This window comes from Cupressus sempervirens, chromosome 8, assembly GCF_028749045.1.
Source record: "Cupressus sempervirens isolate cs-2001-9-10 chromosome 8, ASM2874904v1, whole genome shotgun sequence".
NCBI lineage: Eukaryota > Viridiplantae > Streptophyta > Pinopsida > Cupressales > Cupressaceae > Cupressus > Cupressus sempervirens.
In genome coordinates, this window is record NC_143125.1 from 493,836,140 (window position 1) to 493,855,725 (window position 19,586).

Genomic DNA, 19,586 nt, shown 5'->3' on the forward strand with positions numbered 1-19,586 from the left:
GGAAATATGTTTTTTGAGTTTTAGACATCATCATTGAGATCATTGAGCATAAAAGAGTTGCAAATTTGGAAGCAATAGAGCAGAGTGATTTTCTAATGTGTGTAAGTGACCTTAAGGGCTACTATTGATGGATACAAAGTTCAAGATCTGATTGTATGATCTGAAGGTGAAGAAGTCTAATGTACTAGATAGAGGAAGAAGTAAAATATTGTAACACATCTATTATTATCAAAGGAATATTACTAAGGCCAATTGGATAGTGGGTTCATTGATTGAATCCTGAAGCTATTTGGATAGTGGGTTTAGTAGCCTTCCACAACTACTAATATGGTTGGAATCTCCTAACAAGGACTCAAAGTCTCCTAATAGGGACTCTTGTACTAAGTGTTTTAATAGACTCCTAATAGGGTCCATCCTCTAACAAGGAATATTCATATTAGTACATCATTTTGTGGGCATCATTTCCACTAGGGTTTTCCCTTTGATCAAGGGTTTCCCTAGTTAACATATCTGGTGTAATTGTGTGTATGCATTTCTTTATGGTTTTTGTTTACTTTGATTGAATGGTTGAAATTTCCTTAAGAGTATAAATGTTTTAGATTCTTATATAACTAATTCACCTCCCCCCTCTCAATTATATTGGTGGACTATTATTTCTAACAATTGATATCAGAGCATCAAGTCCTTGAAGAAAAAGTTTACCAACTTTGGGAGATCCATGGTGAATCTATTTAGAAAAGAAAGTCTAAGATTTGATGGCACAAACTAGGATAGCTAAAAGGATAAAATGAATACTCATCTCCTATGCATGGGTCCAGGATATTGGCTTGTAACCAAGGCAACTAAAAACATTACGTAAGAAGCCAATCTTGAAAGCTCCACTAAGGAACAAAGAGAAGTATTCATGTGAAACATAAGGGCAAGAGAAGCAATACTGTCCACACTACTTGAAAGTGAGTATAGCTAGGTAAAAAAACTCAAAACATCTCATGAAATTTGGAAAAACTTAGAAGCTAACTATGAGGGTGATACACATGCAAAAAGGGTTTGATTACAAAAATTTTATTTTGCATTCCAACATGCTAAGATGATGGAAAATGAATCTCTGAGAACCTATATTGGCAAATTATCTAGGATTTTAGTAAGAATCACATCGCTTGGTGGAAAGAAGTTTGATGATGAAGTTATATGGAAGATCTTGAAAAGTCTGACACCACCTTTCAAGACAATAACACCAATGATTTGGGTAATGTTACCTTGTACCACTAATTTTTCCAAAGAAATATTGCTTGGTAGATTGGAAGTTGAAGAATTTGATCTAAACAAATGTAGAGAATTAGAAAAAGTTGAGACAATATTTAGTTCATTTAACATTAAACTTGGTCTAGCAAGAAACACAAAAGCACAAGGAGACATTGCTAGTAGCATCAAGTCTATTGAGCAAAAGATCTAGGAAGGAGTGGCTCTTATTGTGGAAAGAGAAAAGGATGGTAAGAATATCTTTAAATGTTGGACATGTAATGAATATGGTCATTATGCATCTAAGTTTCCTATGAGAGAAAGAAATTATAAGGGAAAATTCAAATCTAGAAGATCTAGAAATTGTTTATATGCCAATGAAGAAGAGGAATCTGATCAAAGAAAAAGTAAAGATGAATTAGGATTTGTAGCTATAAAGGAGGATGATATTGATAGAGAAAATAGAGAAGAAAGTGAACTAATCTCACAAGTTGAAAGGAAGGATTGGATCATTGATAGTGATTGTTCACATCACAGGACTGGTGATATGAGAAAATATGTCAAATTTAGAAGCCATGATGGAGGAATTATTAGAGTAGGAAATAATGCAGCCTACCACATCACAGGAATTGGATCTATCACACTAGATTGTAAAAAAAATACTGGTGATGTTTATTTTGTTGATGGACTAAAACCTAACTTGTTAAGGGTTGGACAACTTATGCACAAAGGTTACCAACTGCAATTTGGTAATGACACATGCATTGTCAAAAACAAGGAAGGAAAACTACTTGGTACTGGCACAAGAACCAGAGGTAATGTATTTCCATTAAACTCCACTAAAACAACATGCTTGGTAGCTAAAGTTGACAATAGTTGGTTATGGCACAAAAGATTTTGTCACATTAATTTTGATAACATTGTGAAAGCTAGTAATACACTTGTTGTGAGAGATTTACCTAAGATCACTAAACTCACTAACATTATTTGTAAGGAATGTAGCTTGGATAAGTAGAAGAAAGTCTCATTTCCTAGCAAGTAGTCTAGTACTACACAAAAGCTAGAATTGGTTCATACAGATTTGAGTGGTCTTGCAAGAACAAGATGGTTCTATGGAGAAAGGTATTTTATGATTTTTGTTGATGATTTTACCATAATGATGTGGGTAGATTTTCTTAAGGAAAAGTAAAAAGAATTTGAGAAATTCAACATATTCAAAATCAAAGTAGAGAATGAATTTGGATTAAAATCAAAAGTTTAAGATCAGATGGAGGTGGAGAATTTGCTTTTAGAGAATTCAATATCTATTGTGAAGAGCATGGTATCAGGAGACAACTATCCTCACCCCATACATCTAAGTAGAATGGGATTGCTGAAAGAAGAATTAGATCAATTGATGAAGTAGCAAGAGATATGTTATTTGAGAAAGATGTTCCAAAGACCTTTTGGAGAGAGGCAGTCAATACAATATTATATTAGACTGAATAGAGTATAGATTAGAAAAGGTATGGAGAAAATGCCTTATGAGTTATGGTTTGGTCACTCATCATATTTCAAATATTTTAGGATATTTGAAAGCAAATGTTACATCAAAAGAGATGATGATATTGGTATGTTTGATCCAAGAACTGATGAAGATACAATAAACTATTTATCAAAACTAACAATGACTTGTAGAATAATGTGCAAACTAAAGTAGTAAGAGAAGAACATAGCATAGTACCTAAAATAAGAATTTAAGTAGCAACTCCTACTCTAAATAAGAATTTGACAAGAAATCATCCTATTGATCAGATAATAGGAAGTAAAGAAAAAGGAGTAATGACGATAAGCAGAATCAATGAAGAACTATGCCTAATATCTCAAGTAGAACGAAAAAGAGTAGATGAAGCAATTAAGGATGATCATTGGCTGAAAGCAATATAAGAAGAACTTTAATAGATAATAAAAAATGACACATGGGAATTGGTTCATAGACCCAAGAACAAGAATGTGATTGGCACAAAATGGGTATTCAAAAATAATATGAATGAAGAAGGAGAAGTAATAAGAAACAAAGCAAGACTAGTATGCAAAGGTTACTCTCAACAAGAAGAAATTGATTATGAGGAAACATATGCACTTGTAGCAAGAATGTAAGTAGTTAGAATGTTCTTAGCATATGAAACAAATAAAAACTTCAAAGTATATTAGATGTATGTTAAATCAACATTCCTAAATGGAGAACTTGAAGAAGAAGTCTATATTGAGCAGCCATAAGGATTTCCTTTGATAGAAGAGAAGGATATGTTTTGAAAATTAAAGAAAGCACCTAGAATGTGGTATGCAAGATTGGATAAATACTTAGAAAAGCTTGGATTAGCTAAAGGAACAATAGATAGTAACTAGTACTTGAAAGAAATAGAAGATGGTTTGTAATAATTATTTTATTTGTTGATGATATCATTTTTGGAGGAAATGATTAAGCTAGTAACAAGTTCTGAGAAGAAATGAATGAGTTTAAAATGAGCATGATAGGGGAAATGAAATTTTTCTTGAATTACAAATTGTTCAAAACAAATAAGGAATCTTTATTTCCTAGAACAAAGTATTTAAAAGATTTGGTCGAGAAAATTGTAAACCTATTGGAACTCCTATGGTAACTGGTCACAAGTTATCAAGAAAGTACGAGACACCTATTGTTAAACAAAAGAAGTACATATATATGATTGGAGGATTATAGTATTTGACACATAGTAGACCTAATATAGCTAATGCAGTTGGAACTGTGGCAAGATTTTAGGCTGATCTTAAAGAATATCACTATGTGGCAATAAAAAGGATATTGAAATATCTGAAAGGAACATCTGATTATGGCTTTTGATATGACCAAAGTAATGATTTTACTCTTTTCACTTATAATGATGTTGATTGGGCTAGGGATAGGGATGATAGAAAAAGCACCAATGGAGGAGCATTATTTGTTGGTGGAAGATTGGTTTCTTGGCTCAGTAAGAAGCAAGATTGCACCTCACAAAGCATTGCAGAGGCAACATATGTTGTAGCAGTGAACAACTGTAATCAAGTCATATGGATGTAACAAATGATGAAGGATATTGGAATTACATTCAAGGAACCTGTTATCATTTACTATGATAATACAAGTATAGTTAACATGTCTAAGAATACTATTTTGCATTCTAAGACTAAGCATGTTGAAAGAGAAAGTTGCAGAGAAAGAGATCAGACTAAAGTACATTAACACTAAGGAATAGATTGTAGATATTTTCACAAAGGCCTTACCAAAGGATACATTTGAGTACCTAAGAGGCATGCTTGGGGTCATGCCCCTGCCTAGTTCATAATAGAAGATGCAAAAGGCATCAGTCCATGGTACATAGCACCATTGTTAGACTAGACTGAATGCTAATGTTTCCTCAATGGGGGAGTATCTATGATGAATAGAGTCAGTCAAGGACTCTTGGTAATTGGTATGCAACAATGACTTTAGACACTTGTATTGTTTATAGAGTCATATGCAAAGTTGTAAAGCAATAGACCAGCTTGTGGTCATGCTAATAGATCATTGTATGTTCAAAACAATTGAACCATTTGTGTACTATCTTTGACATTGATTTCAATAGGGGAGAAGTATGGCATGAAATTTTTTTTACTATGGGGGAGAAATGTAAACATTACACTTTGGCAGAGAAATGTTGCAATAATCTACAACTAGATTTTATTGATGAAGAGACTTGTTGGTATTCTTGGAACTAGATGTTCTTCATCTATGTTGCCATCAATTCCAAAGGGGGAGATTGTTAGCACGAATTCTGATGCTATGGGGGAATATTGTAGAATACTATTATGATGTATCTATAACTATGTTTGTCATTGATGACAACATAGTAATGAGTTTGTAAAAGATTGACAGATTAGCAAACTATGATTTTTTTATTTAGAAAAATACATTACTTATCTACTTATGCGTAGTTACCTACACATACTACAATATGTATTTGTCACTTGGGCAAGTGCATAGAACCTAAATCAATAGTGTACGGAAGATACAATTGATATATAGAGAACCACATGAAAACAAAGCATTAGGAAAGTAGTTCCTACTATATGATTGATACAATTCATTGTAATTAATATAAAGGGTTGTGCAACTGAGTGGAGGTAGTATAATAACTGATGATGATGTCAAAGTGTGTGCATGTATAGAATTTGCAGCTATGAAAGTTTGGGTATAATTGTGAGCCAAGAAAATTAATTAAATGTGTGTTTCATTTAATTAATGTATGGTAAAGTGTGAAGAAGACTCAAGGATTTAATATTGAGTGTGGTATAAAGGAAAGATGTTTTCCAAGTTTTAGACATCATCATTGAGATCGTTGAGAAGAAAATAGTTTCAAATTTAGAAGAAAAAGAGTAGAGTAATTTGCTAATGTATTCAAGTGACCTTATGGGTTACTATTGATGGATACATAGTTCCAAATATGATTGCATGATCTGAACGTGAAGAATTTTGATGTACTAGACAAAGGAAGAAGAAAAAGATTGTCACACATCTTTTATTCTCAAAGGAATATTACTGAGGTCAATTGGATAGTGGGTTCAGTTGCCTTTTGTAACTCCTTATAGGGTTGGAATCTCCTAACAGGGTCCATCCTCTAACAAGGAATATTCATATTAGTACATTCTTTTGTGGGCATCATTCCCATTAGGGTTTTCTCTTTGATTAAGGGTTTTCCTAGTCAACATATCTAGTGTAATTGTGTGTATGCATCTCTTTATGGTTGTTGTTTACTTTGATTGAATAGTTGAAATGGCTTAAGAGGATAAATGTTTCAAATTCTTATATAACTGATTCACCCCCACCTCTCAATTATATTGGTGGACTATTATTTCTAATAGTTTCTAGTGGTGACATAGCAACCGTGCTGTATATTTCAAAGAAATCTGGTATCATGAATAAGGCACATTCTCATTATGATTTTTATTTAATGCACTTGACACATCTAACATTCTATAATGATGACATGGCTTATTAGTGACAAATAAATTTTATGGCACCCATATTTAGTGTCAGCCCCTCTATGTTTCACTTTGATGGGAGGTCTCCATGTCACTACTAATGAAGTTTTCACAATTTGCGGTGGTGACATAGTGACCTCTGTGACTGTAGAAAATCAGCATCATGAAAAGAAAAAACACTAGGTTCCTTCCCTAGTACTTCCTTTACAACACCTAACATAGTTGACAATCTATTGTGTTGGAAAAGCTCATTTATGACAATCTATTTTGCAAGAGGTAGCCATGTCGCAATTGGTAAAAACCTTGCAATTCTTAGTGTCCAAAAGATGACCACCATAGATCTTAAAAAGATCCAATGGTAAGGAACCTTTTGGGGAAAAATGAAGCAATAATGAAAATTCTCTTAAGAGTTCCTGAAAAAATATATAATATTTTAAAAATGACTTTCCTGCTTGATCTTCAAAGTAAAGGCATATGACCTAAAATAGCTTTCTTAGGGCACAAAATTTTGTTTTAGTTAGGGCTTTTCCTAGGGTTAACCAAGTTTTGAAAAGACTAAACCCTAATTTGTTCATAAAACTAGAGAAATCACAACATGATAAATTCATAAAACATGAGGCAAAACATGACCAACAAAACTAATGATGATCAAGATGAAATTAAAAAAAGTGATACATTAGTACAAGTGGAAGAGGACAAGAAAAAATAGAAAAATTAAACTCCTAGAGTTGAGGTCCAAACTAATAATATGGAAACAAAAGAATTGGATGTAACTATAGTTATGGTAGTATATGATGACATGGATGGAGACTCTCGAGTTGAAGTAACTCTATAGATATCTGAGCTAGGTCTATCATGTGTACTTCCATTTGATACATCTTCTGAAGAGCTACAACAACATCAAAGACAATTATGAAATCCTCAGTAGTAAAAACTATAGCAAAAAATGGTCCCCACCAAATAATATTTGTGATGAAAACATTCTATTACACCAAGTTTTGTTTTATATGATAGTAACAATTAATTTTTTTTTGTCTTAAGGATAGTTGTCATTATCTTCTATACCTAAAGCTTGTTGCATCTCACACTATATAAGTGAGATTCTAGGGCTAGAGGAGGGGTCCGAGTCATTGTAATATTTTAGTTTTACTAAGCTTTGTATGGTGTAGTCCTTCATGCAAATTTTATGATGTATTTTCTCTAGAAAAATATGAGAATACATTAATGTTATAGGATCATAGTGTCTTATCTTGAGTTGTTTTGAGTTCTATTTTAGTTGTTATATAATTTTTAAAGAGAATTAATATAAAGATGAACTGTCCCCATATATTTTCTTTCTAAATCTTGTGTCCATTTTTATTACCTAGTTATCTCGAGATTGCATAAGAAAAGCTTGCTCAATTGAATGCAATTAGGATAAATTGTATATCGTCTCACTATTTCTTTTAATTAAATGAATTAGGTAAATGCTTCAATGAATATGATAGGATCTCTAGGTAGTAGGGAGAATATGTGTAAGAATGAATTTTATTCAGAATTGTTGATAATATTTATTGTAATGCAATCAATTAGGTCAAGAAATTAGATAGACTCTGAATCCCAATGGAAGAGGCACTAATCAACTAGTTCATTCTATAGATGGAGAAAACATGGATAAGAATCAAGCTTAATATCAAATTAATTTTACTTTAATGTTTGAACAATGTCAAAGGTGGTCAGTACTTGTTTGCACTTAACTTCTGAGTCTTAGTTAGCTACTATTGCCTAGAATTATTTGTAGATCTAAGAAGAATTGTGACCAATCTTCTATAAGGGATGAATATTTTTATAAAATTTCATGGAATGAATGAAATATGAATATAATATCAGGTTGTGAATCTTTTATCCCTTAAGTGTACCCACCTTGGTTTTGCAGGGCCAAAAGAATATAAAATCTTTCATGATTTTGTTGAAGTTGGATCCAGATCTAAAGAACATATAATTGTTTATAAGAAGTAGCTAATGCTTAGGGTATTGTTATCTTCACCATATTAGTACTAAGTATTTTTTTTGCTTAATAGTGTAAAATTACCAACACTTTCTTAAGAAAAACACCGAAGTTATCCATGTGAAATTCAAGTTCATGAATTGACTCACAAGCGTGATTTCTTGCAAAAAATTGACTTGGTCCTAAAGTTGAAACTTTATATTATACCATGTTTCAAGTTAAAATGCACATACCTAGAAGAGAATTATTTTTTTGAACTTTATATTTTTTAAAATTCTCTAAATTTGGGTCAACCTGGTTTGACTAGCTAATTAAGACATGGTAGCACCTGATTTATCCAATTCTACCTTTCCCTTTTGACACATCAATGTGCCTCACTACCCTTTGACACATCAATGCCACATGTCACCTTCTCATTGGTCCATACTACCATGTCATTTTCCATGTCAACGTGACTTGGACCCCTCTGCCATGTATGTGCCACATGGCACTTCCTAATTGGTCTATCAACTATTCTCCTACCTCTGGCATGCTACCATGTGTCATCACTGAATTGATCCTTTCATTTTTGAATTTCTTAATGAGTGAGCATCTTCATTTTTCAAATTAGCAATAATCATTGATTTGCTTCCATGTGGCACAACTTGGAATGTTGATCAATGAGCTGACACATCACCATCTTTACCATGTGTCACATTGTTGCATCTTTGCATGCATAGTCACAATTTTGCCACATCATCATGACAATGTGATAATGTGACACGTGTCCTATTCTGCTAGCTCACCTACATCATTGTGTGTGGAATATCACCAGTGCCACATTATCCTCCTACCACATGTCATCATGTCATATTCCTACATGTACAGTCAAAAAATGTCATGTATTTGTGATAATGCAAAATTGCATGTCATTAAACCATGTACTGATCAAGCAATTTCATCATCTCAAAATTCATGCTAGTCTAGAAATACATGTCATGTCATCACCAAGTTATCAGTTTGATTTATCAAAATATACCTTATGTCATTGGATAGGGTCCACATACTTGTGCTGTGCATTTCAAAAGATCAAAATCTTTTAGACATTTACCCTACCATCATTCAAGTATAAAAAAACTTAAAATCCCCCCCCTTTATGAATGTGGGATATCTTAGCATTTTAATTCTAAAAGAGAAAGAAAAATCTTTGCCTACATGATGGTCAAACCTATCATTGGCATCATCTTTCAAGCTTGGAACCTCATTCATTATGGTTTTCCATGCATTCCTTTGATTCCAACCATCATCCATGACTTAGTATTGCCTTTTTAGTTGTGCCCTCACTGCAACAGGAAACCATGTGCTTCACACAAAGTGGAGTAATAAAAAATTTACATATGTTTTCCTCAAATCAAGCCTCTTCATTCTTGGCATCAGACTAAGGAAGTTGTTTTGTCTTGCATGATGAAAGGCACATAAACCAATTAATTTTCTTTGTCATATTTTTAAAAATGATATAGGAAGTGGTTTGAACAATAGAGTTTTAATTGAAATTTGGATCATTTCCTCCTTCAAACAGCTAGGCATTGCCTATTCCATCTTATAAAATATAGATATAATGTGTCACGTGCCCATTGTTTAGTCTCTTTGAAATAAAAAGGGAATATTCATAAAAACAGTGATCTCTCCAAATATGCTGGCTCATTTTGAAGATCTCAACATTGTAAAAGGATTGCAATCTTTATATTCCTCTTACCATTATAGATGAAGCAAGCATAAGCCACATGGGGAATAAAAAAGCACTAAATGAATCAACCTGCAATGATATGAGCCTTTGTCATTAAAATTTTTTCCTTAAAACTCATTGTGTGTATATGCCCCACTTTTATAATGCTAAAGAAATGACTTTCCTTGGCTATATGCAATGTACACTCATATAGGTAGTTGCATTTTCTCCTTCTAGTTTGAGCACTGTCTCTTTGACGCAATGTCATCAATCAACTCCAACCTAGCGTCAGAACATCTTAGACATGAGTCTCCATATACTTCCATACAAATATATACAACCCCTACATTTGGGAATATAACCTCCCAAATCTCAATATCTGGGTCTACCAAATGAGAAATGCACTGAACTTCATTAGCTAAAATTTGGATGACCATTGTGACAATCTATTAATTTTCCTTCTAGAGATTTAATGAGTTTGAGAAATGAATCAATGATGGAGTACCCTCTTTCACTCACACTTCCAAACTCACTTACTATGTTTAACCATCCAAATGCACTCTATGTGCAAACTATATTCATTCCAACTTTGCCCCATATATTTAGAAGTTTCCCAATGTAAAATGAAATAGTGCCTATTTCCATATTTATGGCATCTAGTCAAAATAATCCTTCATTACAATATGCCCATTCATTCAAGTTGTAGTCTCATATAACTAATGTATGAAATCACATAGATTCTCCAATCTTACAAACACATTTTAGCCTCTTCAAAATCTTTTTAATCTCCATGACATCTTAATCTCTATAGCATTTTATGAAACTTATGGAATTAGTCGGGCCCCAAAGTAGGCCTAGCTATTAAACTCTTCACAACTCACTAGAATCAAATTGGATTATTGTCTTAATCAATTATAACTCATTTTCATTCTCTTATAGACTTGTGGTTTTCAATTTAGGAAGCCTCATTAGAGCTAACTTTAAAAACTGATTGAATCAAGTAATCAAGCCCTGAGATTTGACATATTTATTCTTTGGTTCACATTCTTTTACCTTGTCAGATTTCATTTCATGATTATTTGAGGATCAAAAGATATTGAATGTCAAAATTTTTCACTTGAAACTACCTATAAACAAACATATCAAAAAATAATAAAATGTGTTCCATTTTGGCTTTGAAAATAGATCAAAGGATCACTCAGAGGCACAAAAACTAGAGCATTAGTTTACTATCATGTATAGGGTAAAAATCCATGATTTAGGCTCATGAATAATAATTAGGATAATTTTGCAAGCATGTGAAGTTGGGTTCTTAGAATTGCACGACTGGGAACACTAGTATAATAGTGATTTTCACAAATATAATGGACTTGGGAAAGTCTACAAATAGATTCATCAAGACTTGAAAACTAGCACAATTGATGTAATTTTAGAGTAAAACATAGTGGTATAATCCATTTGTCTCAATCTATCACTATTTTACAACATCACAAATAGGGCTATTGATCAATGTGCATTTTTAGACACCAGTGAAACTTCATAAATTGCATTTGAAAACTAGTCAAACAAATTCATAATAGTCTCAAATCTAGAACCTAGGATATTTCTAACCCCTGTAATGCAATCTAAAACATATTTTCTCATTTCAATCAACTAGGATATCTGGGATTTTTAATTTTTGGGGAATGACTTGGGTAAATCAAAACAATGTGGATCTTGCTTTCAAGAGTTGGAGATGCCCCTCAAAGGATCCTAATGCCTAATTTCTTTGGAAACTAACCCTCCCCCATCTCTGGTGGGGCATATGGAAAGAAAGAAATAACATGATATTTAGAAATAAAGATCTTCAAGGGTGGGTGCTTGGTCGAAATATTATCAGAGCCTTCAAGGAGAATTTTTTGTCCCAAAGGGAGCCTACTTAGACCTTCCAACTTGATCACCCTTTAAGATCTCAAGGATCTAAGTTGAAAATTGATAACCCTAGATCAATTATAAAATGGCTTGTTCCTCCTAATGGATGGATCAAAGGAAATTTTGATAGAGCAGCCAAGGGTAACCTGGGAAGAGAAAGATGTGGAGGTGTTCTTAGAGATCATATGGGAAATGTTATTGATGCTATTGCTATCCCTATTGGTCACTTGAATAGTCATATTGTTGAAGCTACTACTGCCCTTTATACTACTATTTTAGCTATTGATTTGGGGTACTCCAAATTATGGTTGGAAGGTGATTCTCTTAATATTATAAATATTCCTAATAATAAAAATACTACCTCTTGGTCTATAGAGGAAACAGTCATGAAAATAAAAACCCTACTTCAAATTTTTGAGAAGGTGGTCATTTCCCATAGTTATAGAGAATCCAATGGGGTTGCTGATTGGATTGCTAATAACATAGTCCAAATGGGGAAAAAGATGAGGTGGCTTGATGACTTACAAAATCATGTGGATCTTAAATCAATTATTAATTATGATGTTATTCATTCCAGAGTGGGAAAGATTTGCTCAGATTAGAAATTTAATGATTTGTGGGAGTGGCCTTACAATTGTCAATTTAGCATTCCCAAGGAGGTACATTCATGTGAAGGCTATGTTCTCTTTACATGTATCCTCAAAAAGGCATCCTCGATATCATGTCACAAAAAATTGGTTTCACTTCTTCCTCTCTGCTATTGATATCTAGGTGTCTGTAGTTTTTTGTTTGCTCTACAATATGGGAGGTGAACTGAGGAAGCAGGAACCCAAAAAATGTGATGATTAGAAGGCTAGGAAGGATGTTTGGAAGATTCTCTAGAAAGGGAAGGTGGTTAGCTACCTAGAGTGGTTGCATGGATTCAAACCCCATGTCACCACTGCCTTCTACAAAAATTGGGTGGATGGCAAAGTTACTCTACATGGTGTGTCTCTTAAGCCGACTGAGGAATTCATTGCTGAAGTCACTGGTCTTCCCATGAAAGGTATCAAGTTTTCAAAGTAGACTAGTATTTCTAATGTGGCCTACAAAAAATTATCGAAGACGAAAGAAGAGGAGTTGCAATTGGAAAAGAATGGCGACTTCTTTGATGTGCAATAGATAAAAGGTATTTGGTGTGATGTTCTTGGTTGTATTTGCGAATATTTCATCCTTGATGGAAGAAATAAAAGGTTGCACAAATTCCACTTTGTCTTCCTTAATCATTTTAGGTACAAGGACAAAATTTCCTTCCCTTTTTATTTGCAGTTTTCTTTGCTCCAAAGTTTGAATGCCCATAAAAAGAAACAGTCTCAACCCATATTACATGAAGGTTTGATTTTACTCATTGAGGGTTTTTGTAAAAATAATTCCATTGCTTTGTCCCCGTCCATTGGCAAGCATAAGAGTCCTAATCCTGTTAAAGGAAAAATGGATGAGAGGGTTAAAAAGAAAATAAAGGCTAAACTAAATCCCTCCAGTTCTCGAAGACAAATTGAGGAAGAGGAAACTGAGGTGGAGAGCATTGATGGATCAGATAAGGATGCCCTTGAGGAAGAGGAGGGGATGGATGCTGGGGAGTTTAGCTCTAACTTGGATGGTTACCCAGATTCAAAAGACAATAATGAGGATGGGAGAGAGGAAGATACTAAGGAGGTGAATTCAGAATAGAGCAAGTCTCAAAATGAGGACACTCATATTATGTCTAGGGGAGGTGATAAAGAGAAAGAAAATGATGATTTAGCCATTTTGAGTGAGGAGGAAAACATGGGAAAAGCTTCCACTCCTCTTAAGGAGACTGAGGGACATGATAAGGAGGTCCAGAGCCACCATATTCATGTGGAGCCTGGTGAGGTGGAGCCATTGGATGGGGGGATTCATATTGATAAAGATGGCCCTATTCCACACACCACTACTGATGATGTGGGTGACTCCTTGGTGAGGGAAACCAAACTCTCCTTCCTTCAGGTCAATTCCTGGTTATATAATGAAATAATGGGGCTGAAGAAGAAAATGGATACCTTGCAACATAACCAAGAGGCTGACTGGGCTATTATTCAACACATGGAGGTGCAAATGGGAGATATCCCAAAAAAACTAAAGGATTATGAGCAGAATCTTAAACTACTCATCAGGGAAAGTGGAACAAAAATGGAGCAAGTTACCTCTAGCATTTGTGCAGCTATGAAAACTTTGGCTAAAAGAGTTAATAAAGGAACCATATCTTCAGAGGGCCCAAGCAAGAGGATAAGACAAAGTTAGAGGAAAAAAGATTTGATTGCTGCTACTTCTTCGACTGCTAACTCCATCCAGGACATGGCTAAGATTGGTAAGGAGGCTATGAAGATGATTATAGAATTGCAATAGTTTCCTGGGTCCTCTTCTCTGGTCGAGTTCCTGTGCAGGTCCTATTTGCTGGCTAGTTCTTTTGGTTCTTGTTTTTGGTCCTATTTTTTGGATTTTAGTTTTTAACTTGTACTGTCAGTTCCAAGTCCTTGAAAAAACTGGGTATTTTATCTGGATTTTTTTAGTGATTTTAGGTCCCTGTAAAACTTGATTTTGATGCTACTTTTTAGTAGGTTTATGGGCTCTTTCCTATTGGATGGTCTTTTTTCCCTTTTTTGAGGATGTGAAAGGGGTTTTTGGTCCCTTCAAAACCTATTTTTACCGTAATCTAAAACTAGGTTAAAGTTATAATTGGACAAACAAGGCTTCCAGAATTTTGAACAATGTGCATCAACATGACAACATTGAACAAACAACTTTGAGAGATTCAAAACCTAGTCAATTTTTTTTGAAAAGACTTGAAATCTAAAATTCTAGTTCTCTAATATGTGTACTAAACATTCCCAAAGTGGCGAGTCATGAAACTTAATTGGGTGTAAGGTATTTGATTACAAACTAGGCTTCCTATCACTATTTGACACACAAAAATGTAGATTTAAACAATGCTCAAAATGAGATATTATGGAATGAATCAAAATGAAAAATTATCATCATATGATGCATTAATATACTAAATTAAAGGTGTTAGAAACATGAAACACATCATAGGACTCAAAATGACAATCGGGTTCACATGCATGAAAAATGCTTACAAGGGCTCAATTTTACTTGGTTTTTAGAATTGTACTCAAAATTAGGGCTTTAATTTTGAGTCCCAACAATGGATATTTCTAGGGATGCTTGTCCCTTATAATTATAGAAATGATTCAAATCTTTGGAAGAAGCAGACCACTCAAAAACTTTCTCTCAAACAACTTTATTGAAATCAAGAAAACTATTCCTAAACTGTACAAACGATGGCCTTGGGCCACCAAACTTCAACTAAACTTCTTACCTTTGTCATATACCTTATTTTAGTTTACATCTTCTTGAAGTAAGATTAATATATCATTTCCATAAGTTTAACCAATCATATTAGGATCTTCAATCATTTCACTTGGCAAAAAAAATTCTACATCTTCACTTTCATAATGCATGTAAAAACTAGAATCATTCCCTACAACTTTCTCATTATGAAAGTATGGATCAACATACTCTTGAATTTTAGAATTAGATTTAAATTCATTTTCACTAGATGACTTATGCATTCCATCGAATGGAAACACAAAGGACTCATACTCTTCTTGACTTAAGAAGTCACATATGTCACAAATTTGAAACTCAACTTATGCAACCGGATATGATAGGTACATGGAATCTGATTTCTTCTCATTTGAAATCTTGTTTGGCATCCAATTAGATTCAACATCTTCTAAAAATCCTTCACATTATTTAAACAATGGATTAGTTACCAAGTTACAAAACTTATCACAAAAGTGTTCACACATAAGATGCTGATTATTGCCATTGTCTCTTTCCAAAAACTCATTGGAATGAAATTCAAATCTATCAAAATCATCATCACTAGACTCATTAGCACAAAAGAAAAACTCAAGAATAGACTCAAAACTTCCACTCCTTTTCCTTTTCATCATATGAACAATCAAAATTCATTACAACATCACCAACATTAGAAGAATTTGAATCAGCAATAAATCTCCCTTGAGTAGCATTTTCTACATTAGATAAGTCATTATGTGTATTGACATTTGAACTTTTGTCATATATAACTCCAAAACTTGACACATATCATTCTAATTTTGTATCACTTTTAGCATCAAACTTTGGTGAAAGTACTTCATCTTGAGAAGAAACATAACAAGGGAAAACTAGATCATCCTTAAGAACATTTTCATACCTTTTACAATCACAAGCCAATAGTTATGAAATTTCATTAACATTTAGCAAGACTTGATCAAAAGTTTGTTCTTCTTGGCTTTGATCATAATCTAGATGATCTGAAATGCTTATAGAAATAGTAAAATTAGTAGAAAAATCTAAAAAATTATAATCCTTACCATTACATATTTCCTTGTCTTTGTAAAAAGCCTCATCACTAGGTACTTCACCATAATCATTTTCATCACAAGAAGAGTTATCATTACTATTGCTAGAATTCTCTTCACTCTCACACATACTGTCACATGATTCATTTTCAGTTATGTATCTATCTTCCTCATGTTAATTGCAATAATCTAATTAACTAAAATTTGAATTTCTTTCTTCATAATTGGAAGACAATCACCATCATCTATGGATTCATTATATTCATGATGACTTTCAACACATTCACATTCATCATTATAATATTCAAAAAAGCATTCATTGTTACACAAACCACTCTCCATCTTCTTGATGTATTCTTAAACTTGAAAAAGCCTTTGCAATCTTAAATGTGTTGCCAAATCAATTGAATTGGGCACAAAGACTTCTAGGAAAATAATGGTTAACAAAGATTCCTTAGGTCTTAAAGAAAAATGCAGTTCCATGAGTACTTACTTAAGTTTCATATAAATTTGATCATCTCTTAGACCTTGGATACTTCCTACAATATTTCTTATGAAAATGATAATCTAATTATGGAGTTCCTTTCTTAACCCTACAACAATTTCAAACACATTTTCATGACTTGGTAAGCTAACTTCATATCTGAAATCTAGATCCATTTTGAAACTAAACTTCTATATTCCTCTTTCCTTAGTGTTGAAATCACTAAATTGAGGGAACCAATTTTATCATTTAAATTTCATGAAAGGGAAACTCATGAAAAGTAAAATACCTTCAAGTGTTGATGTTGCAACTAGATTTTTTGATTTAGCACTGGTGTAAACATGATATTTTTCACACCATTCATAAAAAACCATGATGAGTTACCACCTCCTTGAAGAGGACAAAGAAATCACTACTGAGATTACCCTTTTAACATTTTAACTTCTTAAAATAGTAAATGCATACAATATTGAAACTTATAAATCAAAAACTTATAACTTTATTTTCCAAGAAGTACTATCAAAAGCTTCATATCTACCCACACAAACTGAAAATCCTTTAAAATATTAAATATGAACTCAAATAGGAACTTGTACAGTGATTTTTAGAGTTGCTACTTACACTTGTGAGAAAGATTTGTAATATAGTTTGTTACTTGACATATCTAAACTAGACCTTCAACTTATAGGAACTTGTAGACTATCAAACCACTCTTGAAGATTTACAAACTTGGAAAAGAGGAAACAACATATCTTATCATTCTTGACTATGATCTTTGCAACAACACTTAAAAACATTATCTAGCGAATTGATTGATAATAAACTTACAATGCTTGTAGTACACAATTTTCATTCAACCCTCAAAGTAATAATATCCCAAATAAGGTAACCACTGGGAGACATGAATCTTCAACAAAGAAATGGAAAACACTTAACAACCTTGCTGTTGTAGAAGATTCTTCCTACTATATTGAATCTCTTTTCACATTCTCAAGTTTTGTCTATCATATATGACTGAAAATGAACATACTATACCAGAGATTCTTGTCCTTTTAATAAGGCTTATTGCAAACCTATCCCCAATAGAGTTATCATTTTGTTGGCTCCTAATTTAATAGTGATTTCAACTACCACATAGATAAGACACAATTGTATCTAAGTGCAGCTATCTTCTATGATGGACATAGTTTGTCAAGAACCTTGGCCAACCATAAGGTTGAACTCCTTCTACTTTAGGCTTTGCAAAACCTAGGTGGGTAGACCTTAAGATTCACTCATATGGTACCAAAGCATATATCTAAATCAAACCCTTATTTCTTCTATACTAATGCAATAATGGAGGTATGCAGTAGCAAGTTACAAAACCTATGAAATCCACAAGATGAGTGAGGGTATCCTTTTATCTTCTAAATAGAAACTAAAAATGGATGATTGATTATTTGATTTTGAAATCAACAAATCCCCATATGTAGCAACAAACTGAATTGATCTTGTAGATGATCAGTGCCCTATCCATTGGGTATTCCCCAAATCATAAAATACATTAGGTATTGGTGATCTATCCTATCACTTTGTGAATAAGACATTTATGATCAATCTAAACCTCATACTTATTAGACATCCTTCTCATGAAACTCACAACCTTGTTAGAATGTGTCAAGCATTTACATGATTATTTGAATCAAAGGAAAATCACATCCAAACATACCATTGGAAATAAGATGCAATTGGATCTATATTCTTTGTCCATAAACCACAAAAGATTGTAAATAATAGAGAATGGAGACGAGAACCAAAATGAAAGTAACTAAGTTTGATGTTCTTTGTATTCATTACTTTGAAACAAAGTACATTCAAGATACATAAAAGACGCATAAAATTCCACAAAATTAGAACTCTATTCTATACTTCATTATTGCTACTGATAAAAGAGAGAAAATTTTGTAAGAATAGTGGAATCATAGATAGATCTCTACTCAATAAATAGAAAAGACCAATCTAGGTGGTATCACAATAGTGTAAATTTGTCCAAAAACTTGGAACCAACCTTGTACAATGAAAGAAGAAAGAAAGATATAGATGAGGAAGGAATCCCATATTTTATTTGAAATTGACACTTGTCTACTTGAATTTCCATCCAATATTGTTCCAAAAATCTTTCATCTCTCTAGAACAAAAAACCAAATCAGGTCTCATCATTATGCCCAACAAACTATAAAAATATCTTCCTGAATGATGAGAAAAACCCCTTTCTAATAAAATATCAAAGTTGATGCCAAAAGTTGAAAAATCCACATTTCAAATATTTGGAAGAAAAATAACATCATTGCTAAGGCCCTCTAAATTTGGCACTAACCCATTTTACCATTTTATCAAAAACTAAAAATGAACTACCTATACCACAATGTAGTTGCAAAGGATTCCCTTAGACAAAAACCAACATAACATTAACCCATTGATACATATGTAGAAACAAATAGAAATATTTAAAATAGACTCCAAGAGCTTTTTTTTGATATATAATAGTCCAATACTTTCTTAATAAAAACATTCAGGATATTAATTTGAAAACTAGGTTCATGAATTGAATCTAAGGCCTAATTTCTTGCAAAAAATTAACTTGGTCCTAAAGTTGAAATTTTATATTATACCCTATTTCAATTTAAAATGCATGTACCTAGTAGAGAAAAATAATAATAAAAATTTGATTTTTTGGACTCTGTTCTTTTTCCTCATATGCTAAATTTGGGTAAACCTAGTTTGACCAACTTATTACCACATGGTAGCACCTAATTCATCCAATTCTACCTC